A 15,276-nucleotide genomic window follows, 5' to 3' on the forward strand; every position below is an offset into this window, starting at 1 on the left:
CACAAAGTTTGGCTCATTGTAAGGATTCAATTCATTCATTCATTCAACAAACACACTTTGAGTTTTGACCTTGGTTAATAAAAGAACTGTTAGAGTGATCCTCAAGCCATATAGTTCTGTGCAGCTGTCCAGCATCCAAAGCTTTGTGAACCGTCAGTTCTCTGCTGCAGTTCTTCCTACCCCAAAGTGAGGAGAGCTCAGAGCCATTTGGGGAAGGATGTCCATCAGAATTCCAAGAAATTAGGAGAATATCACATCTAGAGTGAAGTGTTTGCCACGTTAAAGAAAGGGGTTAGTGACAGAGTTGAACACAAGACTAGGGAGAGGAGCCAGTTCTAGCGCATTGACAAAATCTCCTCCAAGAAATGGCCAATACGTCTGGAGGTAACGGGATGGCTTCAGAAGGAATCTCCTGAAGACTGGAGATACTTGTTTGTTTAGCATAAGGTTTACCTTTTTGCATAATAACTAGTATCTCTTTTAAAAATAAACTCCCTTACCAATATGGCTCACGCAGTCCATTTGGATGAGGGATGTTCCTAAGAGTCTAATTGGCTTTCTCAGGAGTGGAGTCACCAAGGAAGTGACCAGCACAATGGCAATGTAATTCTCTCAGCCCTTTAGACACCATTTTCTGCAACACAAAGCTTGAGAACCATTTGAGGAAATGTATTACCTAGATTGTGTACAGATTGAATAAGTTTCTCCAACTTTGCAGCCTAGATTATGAAGAATATCACTGATGCTTCAAACTCCCTTATCCAGTTGGTCCAATGTGCTTCTCAGTTGGGGACCCTTTAAAAGTAAGAGTTCTATGTGATTCGTTAGGAAAAGACAAAAAGCTACAAAAAATGTTCTTTCCAAAGTTCCACTTTAAGCTGGAGCTGTGCCCAGTGACTCACTATTATTCTAAGTGAAGGGAGCACAGGGAAGCCATCAGTCTTCAGAGTGCAAAGCTACACAGGAGGCTGATGCCTACTTCTGAACACAGTGGCATTTCCAGTAAGATCTAGTCAAAGCTCCCGTACTGTTCCTTTCATCATCGTCTTATTCTTCAATTCCTGCCATCTTTGACTCATCAGAAAGTCCCTCATGCAAAAACAATTCTTTGAACATATAGTACTTTTATTATTTTATTCAACTCACCCTAAAATAGTTCCTGAGATATGAAATTCATTTTTAAAAGAAGTAAAAAATAATGCAAATATAGAAATACATTATATCTGAAACAGTGACAGTTCTGGCATGAAAAAAGATCTCACTAAATATTTATTGAATGAATATTAATTTGTTGTGAAATTAGCTAAGCCCTTCATACAGCCTTTAAAAAGTAAACAAAAATAAATTTCCCTAAATCTGCCTGATATTTAAATGTTATACCTGTTTGTTTACATGAGAAAAAAGAAGATAATGAGTGTGACATTTATTATCTCCAAATAAGCTGGATTTGTAGGGCACGTTGCCGACAGACCATTTTATTTCCTTTTGAAAATTAACTCCAAGGTAGCGGCCACCAGGAGGCACAATTGAGGGTAGCATCAAAACCTAACTTTCTGAGCCTTTCTGCATATAAGTTTAACAGAGAGAGACATGAAAATGTACTATCCATTTGTAGGGTTTGACTTTTCTTCCCTAGAAAATAAACATCTCTGATTACCAAAATGTCAAAATAAATGTATCCAAAACTTCGATATCTACCTTTACATCTTACATTAAGAAAATACCATTTGAAGCAAAATGATGAGAAAAACTAATATCAAAGTCGAAAGAGCTGTCATGTTAAATTTGTGTTAGAGCTGTCGAGGGCCCATTATAAACCAAGATTGTGCCGGCTCCCAGGAGGACCTTCGTTCCTCTTGTCTTAATTCTCCTTTCTACCTAGCCCTGCCCAAACCTACACTGCACACTGGTTCCTGGCTCTATTTTTAGGACTGTTCCCAAGGTATGTGATGTGCGTAGAGTTTTATCAGTCAGCCTGCTCCAAATTTCTATAAACCCAGGTCTCTGTACACCCAGCCTGGCACCACTGAGACCCCTGCCTGGCAGCTCAGCTCATTATGATGCAGGCTTCATCTACTGCAGGGCTCCAATTAGTCCCGGTACTGGTGAAGATGCTGGGGAGTCACCTTGACACCTCGAGAATCAAATCTCCTCTCTATGTTGAGTTTCACCTGGCAAAACTAAGCAAGGGATCTGTAAAGACCACACCACCAAATGTCTTTCCTTTTCCTGGAGCTTCCTCTTCCATAGGGCTTCTTAGACTGGATAGGGCCGGCATTCCTCTCATTTGCAATTAATTATTAACCTGTCTCCTCTTTATTAACCTCGCCTGCCTGCCTGATTAGTGCTATAACTTGGTTATTCACCATCCAGGAAACATCAAAGGGTTGTTGCTTTTTACTCTAGAACTTTGAGACATTTGAACATTCGTACATTTTAAACATAAAAACATAATTTTACACAATGGTTTTCTCACTGTGGGAGAGAGCTTCATCTGACAGACAAGCAAAAGAGCTCACATCCAAAGAACACACATCCACAACAGAAAGCACTTGAAGCTTAGCGCACTCATTTATTTGCCTTGCAGCTCAAATCTAAATGTTTTACCCCAAATCATGCAGCAGGTTGAGTCGGGTCTCCTATGATTCTATTTCTGTGTCTTTTCTATTACCCAAGTTTAACCTCTCCACAGTTTCTTAGTTTTTTCTTGAAGAAAACTAAGTGCTTAAGCTACCTAGTACAAAATGAACCTGTCTCACAACTGCCTCCATCTTCCAGGCTAGCAAAGTATATAAGCAAGTGCAAGAGGGAAGAACATTTGCTGGCTAAGTTCTGAGAGATGGGGGGTTCTAGTCCTGATTTCATGTGCTCTCACATTTGGTGTTTGACCATTTATTTGATAATCTTGGCCTCATTTTCCTGATGGAGTGTTAGACTAGGTATGTCTATGGAGAATCTCAATTATAACATCCTATGATACATGGCATCTATTATGAAAGTAACTGTTTGTTAAGCTATGTTAACTTTTTTCCCACCACTATTTAGTGTGAGTAGAGACCTTATTCTGTGCCTTTACACCAAAGAATTTGACTTTTCCATGGCCCACAAAGGAAATGTAATAAGTAATATGCATTCGATAAATATATGTTGATAAAAGGGAGGAAGGAGTAATGAAGAGAGAGGAATGGAAAAAAGTAAGCAAACAAGCAGTTTTTCTCTCCAAAACTGAGAACATCTCTTATTCACCTAAATTGTAAGGGGCAGACTAAATTATGACGTGTCCCTGGAAGCTACCAACCTTTAAAATTTGTTTTCATCGGCACAGAAAAGCCCCCACCCCTCATCCTAGTATTTCTTTTCTCTTTTTAAATTATGGGAGTAATGTTTTCCTTCCAATACTGGTTCTCCTCTGTGCTCTTAAGCCCTGCAGTTATTCAGTATAATTGACCGTGTGACAAGTTGAGATCAAAGTAATGTTGGGTCAGCAATCTAAGTCACATATCAAACTAAGAAGGTATTATGGGGCAAATCACATTTTCATCAGTCGGAGCTTACATAAATGCAGCAATATTGATAGCATTTATGGTTTGTATAACAGCCTGTGGTGTGACAGAGCAACAGCACTTTGAAATATAGTCAGTGGATGTTAATGAATGGTAAATCATAATGGAACTCCTGTGGTATTACATGATGTCCATGTGAATTCTCTAATAATTTATAATGCTTGATGTGATTCCACAGCATGTGACAAGAAGTGTGATTATTTGTAGCTCCGCTTGACCTGCAGCATAAAATTTACTTTGGAGGCAATGGGATGCGTTACTAATGTACAGGAGTATTCCTCCTGGAGAGGCATTTCAACCCTTCCAGAATCAAGATGTGGCATCAATTGCTCAACTGGAACGTAACTGTACAGTGACTGAACATTATCTTGCAGGAAATACACAAATACAGTTTTTCCAGGAAATAAGTGGAAAGTAGTTTCTTAATTACTAGTTCATAGCTGCCTGGTCTCAGATGCCATGATTTTGAGTCCCTGATGCTCTAATCTTAGACTAATTGCATCCTTGACATCTAATTGTTCTGTTCTAGGCCTGACAGCCACACTGTTCTTTCAAGTGCTTCCTGGGGAGGTGTGAGAGGGAAGAGGGAAAGAAGAGGCTTATAATAGCAGACTAAAAAATTAAGGATACTTAGCCTCATTCCCCAAATTTCTCAAAGCCTTTAAATTTCAAGAGTAGAAGAAGCATGCTAGACTTTAACGATACTTTTCCTCCACATTATTAAAGCGCTCCCACCAGTGTTATGTTGGGTGACTGACAAATGAGTCAAAAAATGCTAGAAAATACTAATTGGATTCAACTGGCCTTTATTTTTTTCCCTAATTTGTACCCAGAAATCATCTCTTGTTAATCTACTTGTAAATATCAGTTGCAAAAAATATCAGTATGAGAAGCAAATGAACAGTCTTCAAGTAAATGATGCATACTTCTTCCAGAACCATCGTCCATTTCCCTGCCCATTATTCATACATTGATACTGGAGCTGAAGAGTGAGGGGCAGAGAATTCCTGGTGGAGTGGAGGACTTCATTTGCCTCTTTCTATGCAAAACCAACAGACCCTTAGCCCCTGGGGGGAAAAAAATACAAATTTCTTCCTTTTGAAAATATCACAGAAGCAGCTGCTCCTCAGCTATTTTGAGTGGCTTTTCTGAGAACAGCTTGTAGCTGCAATACTGTATATGGTGGATGGTTGGCAAGGGCCTGGTTGTGGGAGGGGAAGAAGGAAGACTGAAAGCCAGTGCAAGCTCTGGTGACTGACACATGGGGGTCGAGGATGTAGAAAAAGGCCACGCCCCAATAATGGAAAGAAATGGATGGGAAGGCAAAATTACCCCGTGGCAGAAGTGTTAGCCTTTTTAATTTATCTAAATCAAGCTTAACACTTCCAATCTGTTAACACAATTTTAAGTGAGAAAAGACAGAGATTAGTGTTAAAGACAACAGAAAGAATCAAAAAGAATAAAGGAAGAGAAATAAATTGAAATGCAAATGAAATTCCAGGCTGCCAAAAGGCAACAGGTAACAGCCAGCTCATAATTAGCACAGGAGGAGTGTGCGTATTTGTCCTACACTGTCTTGCACATTATATCTCTGGCTAGAGGCTAAAGAGTTTTTAGGTCCCTGCTCTGAGTCATAGTTACTAACCCCTGTGTACGAAAAGGAAACATGATTAACCTGTGGATGCTGAGATAGTAGTCAGTGTCATGAGAAGAGCACAGGTATCTGAAATCAAGCTGAAAAAAACAGAGGACCCGTGTTCTTAGTAATCAGAGAGGTTCAAAGCACAGTTACTTTTCAACCTCGAGTTGCTAGAAAACATGCTCATGACAACCTTAAGTGTTATTCCCCAAATCCTCTGTGTTTTTATTCAAACACCTACTCTCCAGATTGTAGGTACTTAACATCTCAAAGCCCAGGTCCGACCTGGATCCTCGTGTAACGAGGTCTTTGTGTTTATGATAGGTTCACCTTTTGTTTCAAAAATCGAAAAATAAACAATTGTTCGGACTGAGTCACACAGAGTCTCTGTTTTTGATGTTTGTTTCTGATTAACTCCTCATCTCTATCCTTAACTGTAGCTTTGACCACATGTAGATATTTAATTTAAAAAAAATCACAGATTGATGAGTCATACAAGGCAAATAGAAAAGTCCAGGTTTTTGAACATTTTGAAAGAGCTCCATACAATACAGCCCCAAATAATGCATTTACTAACACAAGAGCAACTGTTCTCAGTGACTCTGCTGTCACTTCTAGTGCTCTGGCAATCTGAAAGGGTGTTTTGGTTATCAAGATGATCAGAGTCACTCCTGGACTTAAATGTACAAGGGTCAGGCATACTAGATGTCCTGAAGTGCACTTATGGTCCTGCACAGTTTAAGATTGCCCTGCATTCTGCAAGACTTTAGATATCATACAGTACACTCTTAAGATGAAATACCTATTTATAAATTCTTAAATCTATAGCATAACTCTTTTAAGTATAAACGTAAGATACTTTTGCATGGGTTTAATATACAGTGACTATTCTAAGAACGCAACTATGGGTAAATAGAGAAAAGATTGTAGTTTCTTTGGATCTTTACTGGGAGTTGATTACCGTTTTGTAAAACCACAACCTCCATGGAAGCGCCTTTTATGAACTCTGAGTGGCAACACAGTTCACCCACAGCAGACTGCACATCTGCAGCAGTCACATTCATGGTGACTCTACGAGTAGGTTCGAACACCTGACCACGTCATTAGCTCTCCCAGTGCAGTCATGTCCGAGCATTTGCACCTTGGAAATACATACTTCCTTTTCCTAAATGGAATCTGACAAGACCAATTATAGATGTATCCCTTATTGAGCAAGGTTTTTCTTAGTATCGGGTAATTACCATAAGACAGAGGGCCTATTTCTTGGACTTCCATGAGTGGAACATTCTCGTGCAACTTTGATCAGAACCCTTAACTTGATCCGATGTCTACTGTGTTCTTTGCCACTCTGACTCTTGTAACCAGGTTCTGTCACTTTTCTCCTGTGTCTTACTTCTACCTCCTCAAGGTCTGACTGATAATTTTTCTGGATGTTAATTATTTAAATCTTTTAATGTCTGCTAGTTAAACTTGATACTTTCTTCCTCCTCCTCCTAAAGGGTCCCCTTCCCAGTCAGTATATAATTCTTGCTCTTAGAGGATAATATTATCCAAATCAAGATAAAATGTTCTCTTTTTTCTTCAGTAGGGTAGATATATTGACACAAAGACTCCAAGATCTAGTCCTTATAGCAAATAGGTTCTTATAGCAGAAATGCATGGATTAGACATCACTGCCATTAAAACCAGCCAATTACCTTCCCTTCCTCTGACTGAATTGGTTCTAAGTGACTTGTTATATTTGGGTTTCCATATAGAATTTCCGACAGAGGTGAAACTGAATTGATGAACTGGCACAAGTTTCTTGTACTCTTTGCACTTATATTAATCATTACAAATCAGTAAGTTGACATTATTTCTATGCAAATATTTTATGAGTTTAGTTGCCCTATTCCATTCCCTGGGTCCAATTAATTCTGGGTATGCTAGCAAAATAAAATTCATGGATAAGCAAAATCAAGAAGCAGATCACAGATCAGGTATTCACCTTCAACACTATGGAAACAACTTACGAAGGAAGAACATCAAACTACATAAAGACGACATGCTGTACTGGAGGGCACTTGAAACACAAACTTTAGAGTAAGAAATATATGAAATTTAACCCATGCTTAGACATTTATTACTGTTTGAAGAAATGTTGAGATAGTTCCTAAAACTTATTCTAAATGCTTGACACACTTGAACATGCCCACACTCACAATAACTTGGTATTTGCTATTTTAAATGTTTAGATGGCATACGCATCCTGCTGTTTGCACTAATAGGAATGGGCTTTATTATAAAGGAAATAACCCTGGTTCTTAGAACTAAGGAATGTTTAAGTAAAGGATATATAACTAGGGCTTATTCTTTGGATATTATTCCACCAGCTCCCGTGCGGTCCTCTGACGTCAGCCACTATTATGATGGAGAAAACCAATCCTAGACTGGTCTCCTTATGCTTTAAGAACAGTCAGTAGCTGATTTCATTGCCACTCCCTTCTTCTTGCTTTCTAGCAATTAGAATAGTAGTTGTATGACATGCTAGGACTTACCCATGAATATGGTGCCCACAGAACATTTTTGAGTAGCAGCCACTGTACTCCCCCAGTTTAGCACAAGCTGTAAAAGTGACCCATGTGGAAACATCCACCATTACTATGGGGAATAGTGGTTTCTATTTTAGCTGACTGCCAGCACACCAGATTCTTTTTATTCTTTTACAGTGGGCACTACAGAGGCCCAATGGGCATGACAAGAAGAGAATGCCAGATGAGACTCAGAACCTATCAAGTCCCCACAGCCGGGATAAATCTCTGCTTGAAACATATGCCATAGTTTTGGGTAAAAATAATGAAGCTTTCTTCTTGTTTAAGCAACAGAGGATTGGAATCGTTGCTTTTACTTTTGGCACATTCATAGACGGAGGGAATCCATCAAACACTGTCAACACTTCGGGGCTACAATTCTTACAAGAATTCCTCTAAGACCCATCAGTTAAAACAGGTATAATATTATCTACCTAATTGAATAGTTAGACATAAAATATATAAAGGAATTTGTATATAATAGGAATTTAAGACATGCTAGCTTTTAAACTCATTATTATAAATTGGAGCTGGCTAGGGCCTTTCATCATTGTAGGGGGAAAAACTATGACTCATCCCAATAGTCACATGCTCATGAATAACATTTCTTGTCACATTTTCATGGTAGGAACTTTTTAAAGGCGATTCACAGAAGATGAATGTTTCTAATAAATTGTAATAATTTGCTACTTTAAGAAATGTAAGTATCCAGCCTAATCTGCCAGATTTTAAGAAAACTTACAAAGAATTAATAATAAATGAGTTCCTATATTTAAACTGGGTTAGAATAAATGGAACTCATGATATTCTGTGGTAGCACTATTGGTATGCTATCGAATTAGTGCACATATTGATATATGGGCCGCAATTTAAAAGGCTGGAGACACTGTGAGGATATTGGGGGGGGGGGGGGATTAGGACTCTGAAATATGTGTTGTTAACAACTGTGCGCAATAGGAGGCATTCACAAAAGAATTTCATGATTTTCAGCCTGTGAAGGGAAACAACAAAAACAGAAACAGAAACAAAACTCTAGTGAGCAAATCCTGAGCATACGTATACTGAATCCATGCAAAGAAACAGACATTGGTTGCTTTACTGCAATTATTTTAGGATATGCCGTTATTAGAAATATGAGGAGAGGGGAATTCTATAGTGGATAATCCCTGAGGAAACAGCTCTACACTCTACCTCAAACTGTAATATGATTCCCATCAATCTGTGAAAGCTTTATGTTGTGCTATATTTAAAGGTGAAGAACCTTAAAAGAAAAATATAATGCCCTTGAAGGAAGGATTTTATGATAAGACATTGTCTTTTGGTGAGAAACAAAATACAGGAGAACTCGTCTCACAGTATACACACTGGTTATTTAAAAAAAAAAAAAAAAAAAAAAGGAAAAAAAATTGACTCTTTACCCTCCATATCGACTCATAAAGGGAATTTTTATTTTCAGCAAGGTTGAAAATCTGACAGCCTGACATGCATAATGAAGGACAGCCCCAAATTTGAAGGGATACAATAGATTAATGCTGAGAGAATGGGAAGGAAATCACATATTTTGTTATTCAGAAGAAAGTACAATGTCAGAATAAAAGTACAATGTCATTTCAATGTCAAAGTACAATGTCAGAATAACAGCCATCCAAATGGACAAATATGAGAAAAAATCTGAGACACAAAGATAAGGAATCAAGTAAGGAAATACATTTGGAAATGCATAGTTATTTGGAATTATAATGTTTCAAATAATTATGAGAAGTCTAAAAAGTGAAAATTATTTGAACTGTGCCTTCAGAAATATCACATGAAATAATTGTTATATGCTAGTGCCATGAAGTGAGCTAATCACTTGTTTCAATTTTTGTTTTAATAGACATTAGTTTTTAGAGCGGCTTTAGGTTCACAGCAAAGCTGAGTAGAAGGTACAGAGATCTCCCATATGCCCCCATGCATGCACGGCCTCCTCCACTGTCAACAATTATTTAAATGTGTTCATGAGGGAGGTGTAACAATCACTATTGAGAGGAAAATCATGAATGTTCAAGAAACTTAGAAATAAGTGAAACCCACGAATAGATGGGATTAGTCATCTGTACGAAATAACACAAGAGATTTTCTGAAGACGTGTCATAGAGAAGTCTATAAAAATACAAAATCAAACAGGAAAATAACCGAAACATAATGGGATCACAACCAAGAAACCTAGAAAATTTTCCCTTCACTTTTTTTTCTTTTTTTTACACAGTCTTTCCTCACACAAAGTATAGGAATAGGCACCTCAGGTAATCTAGAAAAAGAGGGTGTCACATAACAGGGATTGATCAATCTGCTCTGATACAAATGGGGAGAGAAGGCCGAGACTGGGGGACTCAAGCATTTGGTGAGTAAACACAGCTAACAAAACCATTATGTCTCCCAAGCAACTTCTCCCTTTGGCTCCAGGTTTGGCATATACAATTCTGGCTATAACTGACTTCTGATATAGACTGGGAGAGACTAAACTGACCATTCTACACAAATTTGCAGCCTACTTGCATTTATTTATTTTTTATTATATGTTCATTATTTGCATTCTGGTTAAAAAGAAAATCTTTTTCACTCACATTCTAATCAATACCGTCTGTCGTCATAATAACATCAGATTTTATGTATGCATCTAAAACTTTTTTTAAAATTAAAAGATAAGTTCTCTTTTCATATCTGTCATTGACAAAGTACTGTTAGCCTTGCTAGTCTCTGCAAATTTTTCTTTTTTTTTAGCCAAATAACTAAAGGTGGCCTAAAATAAAGCAAGTCCTTAAACTGTACTCTACCATTACAAAGCAATCGCTGTAAAGAATATGAAGATGAATGTGACATTTTTTACATTCATAGGACTAAGTGAAAAATTTAAAAACAATGTTTATTGTATAAGAATTTAAAGTAGCAACAAAAATACTGCAGGATGTGAATGATTAAATGACAAAATAACCATATAAGTGGTATAAAACAGAAAGTAAGATTTAAGTCTTTAGATTGAACTTGGAGTGGTCAAGAGGAGACAAAAAATTATTTTAAAAATATACATAGGATTATAGTTTCTACTTCCATTGTAGAGAGCTGGGAAGAGCATCATTCCCCCTTTTCACAACAAAAAGTGACAAACTCCAAGTTGCCAACTTTTCTCGAACCCATCAGAAAGCTGAGGTTGCAAGGTAATAAACTAGCTCAAAATCTAGGGAAAGACAAGTGTGTATGGGGAGAGATAGATTAGAAGCATCTGTTTATTTGGAACAAATGCAGCCACTGTTTGAAGAATTCAGCTAGAGCTGTTCACAGATTGGCGGATGCCGAGTATGAGCTTATGAGGAGCCCCAGAGGAATGCAGATGTAGGCAAAGTCTGCGCCCACTGAAAGGCTCTTCTCCTTGGACCTCACTGAATGAGTTCTGAGGAACCCTCATGGTGCAGGCATGGGGCAGGAGAACAGCAGCAGCTGCTGAGAGGCACAAAGTCCCACTCAAATCCTTCTCTCCTGTTTCCCCTACAGACCAAAGCATTAAACTTCAGGGGAAAGAGCAATAAATATTGTCATCCTCGGGACACCACTGAAAACCCATTGGTATGAGGAGGGAAGGGAAAAAAACAATTTCTCTGGCTGAGGGACAGGAACAGGAGCTAAGCCCAGAGTTGGTGGAGAACAGGAGTACTAAGAAGCCACACTCCCAAGCCAGGGGCGCATTGCCTTACTTAGGACTGAGGCCTAACAGAGAAGGACCCTTTCCCTTGCCCCCAACCAACCTCATAAGCACCAAGCAACAAATAACAAGTAACAGTGAAATACTGTGGAAAAGAGTTGCAAAAGCATAGAGACATTCTTGGCACAGCATTAAGAGGAGACCTAAAGCTGAGAATGAAAGAGATATTGAGAAAAATTCTCTGACAGTCCATGACAAGCCATACTGGAGCCCAAGGCAAAAGGAAAAATGAGTGTCCCTATACACACTCACCAAAATATCCTCTCATACTTTGAACCAAGTGACAAAAGTGGATAAAAGTTCTACAATAAGTACACATGATTATTTCACAACAGAAAAGCATATTCAAAGAGCTGAAAAGGAAAAAAACAAAAGTAAGACTTTCCAGCCATAATTCTATGTTCACCAAATATATATGTTATAATGGAAAGAGGAAGACCTTCTGAGACAAACAAATCTCTAGGAATTTTATTGCCAGCAAATCTGCACTGTAAGAAATGTTAAGAAAAGTTATTCTGTAAGAAGAAATAAATCAGAAAAATAGGATCTACAAAAAGAAGAGTAACGCAAAGAAAATGGAATAGAAGTATAAAATATTTTCTTTTAATATTTAATTGCTCTGAAATATAAATGATTGTCTTAAGCAAAAATACTAGCTATTTATTGTGTATTTATAGCATATGTAAAAGTAAAATGCTCAACAATAAAAACACAAAGGATGTATTTGTATGCTTGGTTTGATCTGTTCACTTATATTCATATATTATACATAAATCAGTATAATATTATTGGAAAATACACTCTGCTTAATTAACGATGTATATTACAACCCAAAGGACAACTAAAAATTTTAGAAGAGGTATAAATAATAACTCAACAGTGCAGATAAAAGAGAATTAAAAAATGCATACTCCATTATCCTTTAAGAAGTTACAAAAAAGGGAAAAACAATAACAAAAAAGAGAAGGAACAATTAGGAAAACAACTACAAGATGGTAGATTTTAACCCAAACACATCAATAAGCAAATTAAATATAAACAGTCTAAACACACCAATTAAAAGACACAGAATGTCAGATTGGGTAAAAAGACTAAAGTATATGATATGCTATCTACAATAAACTTACTTTACACATAAACACATAGGTCAACAGTAAAAATCATTCAAAACGTTCACTAAGATAGACCATGTTCTGTCCTTTAATACAAATTTCACCACATTTAAAAGAGTATAAATCGGATAAAGTATGCTCTCAGACCATAACTGAAACAAATGAGAAATAATATCTAGAAAGCCCCCAAATATCTGGAAATTAAACAACACACTTCTAAATAACCTATGGTTCAAAAGGGAAGTATTAAAGGGAAATTTTAAAATATTTTGAACTAAGTGAAAATAAAAATACAACATGTTAATGTTTGTGGGATACAGCTAACAAAGTGCTTAGAAGGAAACTTATAGCAATAAATATATAATTTAGAAAAGAAAGTAGTTCTCAAATCAGTAATTTAAGACATTTTAGAAACAACAAAAAGAATAAATTAAACCCAAAACAAGAAGGAAAGAAGTAGTAAACAAAAATCAATGCAATTGAAAGAATAAAGACAATAGAAAAAATAATAAAAGCAGAAGCTATTTCTTTGAAAATACCTATCAAATTGATAAACTTCTAGCCAGACTCACCATGATAAAAAAAAAAGAAGCAAATTACCTATATCAGGCATAAAAAAAGATACCACTATAGACCCTTTGGAGAAAGTATTTGCAGATTACATATCTTACAAAGGACTTGTACTCAGATTACACAAAGACTTTCAAAACTCAACACTAAGAAAACAAATCTATTAAAAAAGCACAAAAGATTTAAACAGTCACTTTGCCAAAAAAGATAAATAAATGGAAGCTAAACATATGAAGATATGCTCAACATCATTAGTCAATAGGAAAATATAAACTCAAAAGAAATGCCATTTTATACCTATTATAATAGCAAAAAAATTATAAAAACAAAAAAATAAACAACATCAACTACTAAGGAAGGTATGGAGTAACTGGAACTCTCACACTTTGCTGGAGAGAATGCCAAGGGAACAAGCACTTTGGAGAAACACCTTGGCATTTTCTGGTAAACTAAGTATGTACTCACCCATGTGACCCATCAATCACACTCCAAGGTATTTATACATGAGAAATGAAAACTTACATTAACCCAAAACCCCTCCATTAGAATGTTTATGGAGGCTGTATTCATAATTACCAAAAGGTAGAAACAGTCAAAATTTTCTTAAACTTGTGAATGGGAAAACTGTGGTACACCCACAATAGTATATCATCCAGCAGCAAAAGGGAACAAACTTATTATACTTGTAACAACATAGAGGGCTCTCATATGCATTGTGCTGAATGAATGAATCTACACCCCAAAAGCTACATACTGTATCATTCCATTTATATCACATTATGGAGACAAATCTATAGTTACAGAGAATAGATCAGTAGTTTCCAGAAGTGGGGTTTGGAGGAAGGATTAACTACAAAGCAACAGTAGAAAGCAAATTTGGGGGGTAATGGAAATTTTCTGTATTGTGTATGGGGTGCATATATGACTTAAGCACTTGACAAAACCTGTAGACTGTACACTACGAAGGGATACTCTCACTGTATGTAAATTGAAAAATAAATTTTAAAAGAACTAAAATTATTTTTATATTAAAAAAAATCTATGATCAGCTGGAGGTTTATACAAGAGCTCAAAGACATAAGCCACGTCCAAAAAAATTCATGGAGGAGAATGAATACAAGTTTAACATGTGTGTAGTTTATCCTGTAAACAATGAACAAGAGGGAGCACATTTATCCCTTGAGTCATAGTCTCATTCTCTAGGTATTTATAAAATATTTCTGGAAAGAAGAATGAGATCAGTGGAGATAAGATTCCACAGTATGTGTGTGATATTGACCAAAAAAATAAAGAACACATGATATTGAATAGTAGTTTTTAATATTTCTAGCAAATTTTGGAAGAAATAAAACCATTAACTATCTAAAGGGCAAATAAGTCAGGGAAATAGCCTGTTCTTATAAAAAAAATTCATGATTAATAATCTTGAAAATTCTCTAAGGGAGTTATGTGTTTATGAAATTTTTTTTAAAAAGTAGTTATGTGGCATATTTGTGGCTTGTTAAAATATTTCACAGAGACCCTCAGAAAATTTACCTCTAAACTGCATTCATGATAGTTTAAACACAAACACTTGTAGTCACTATTACAATGTGGGTACTTTTCAAAAAAATTACCCACATTTTATAACTTCACACATTTTATTTCATAAAAAGATAGTAAAATATCATAGAAAGGTGTGGTGAGAGTGTATGTTTCTCATGTCCAAAAGAGGTAATGGGAAGATATTTCAGGTCACAAAATGGTAAAAGGTAATACTGATAATGAAAATACTTAAGAAACATATATAAGATCAGTACACTTTGACAGTTCCCTGATTAGAAGTATGGATGAAATAGCAATCCCTATTAAAGCAAAAATTTATACATATGTACATATCTCTGTGTGTCTGTGTATATACGCATATGTGTACATATATATAAAAACTATGTGTGTGTATATATATTTAAACTGTGTGTATATATATGTATATATACACATATATATCTATATTGCAACATAAACATCAAGAGAATTTCTTACTAGCTAATAGGTAATTTTGTTTAAAAATTTCCATTCTATATTTTTAACATTTTTTCTAAAA

General features: G+C 36.2%; 1 long non-coding RNA gene across 1 annotated transcript in view; it reads right to left on the reverse strand.

The window, feature by feature from the left end:
• LOC113626804 (uncharacterized) overlaps window positions 1–15,276 on the reverse strand; it is a 426,781-nt gene that overhangs the window by 272,553 nt on the left and 138,952 nt on the right. The window lies entirely within an intron of this gene.

The sequence above is a fragment of the Aethalodelphis obliquidens genome, unplaced genomic scaffold (assembly GCF_003676395.1).
Source record: "Aethalodelphis obliquidens isolate GAN/ISIS:26980383/991018 unplaced genomic scaffold, ASM367639v1 scaffold19, whole genome shotgun sequence".
NCBI lineage: Eukaryota > Metazoa > Chordata > Mammalia > Artiodactyla > Delphinidae > Aethalodelphis > Aethalodelphis obliquidens.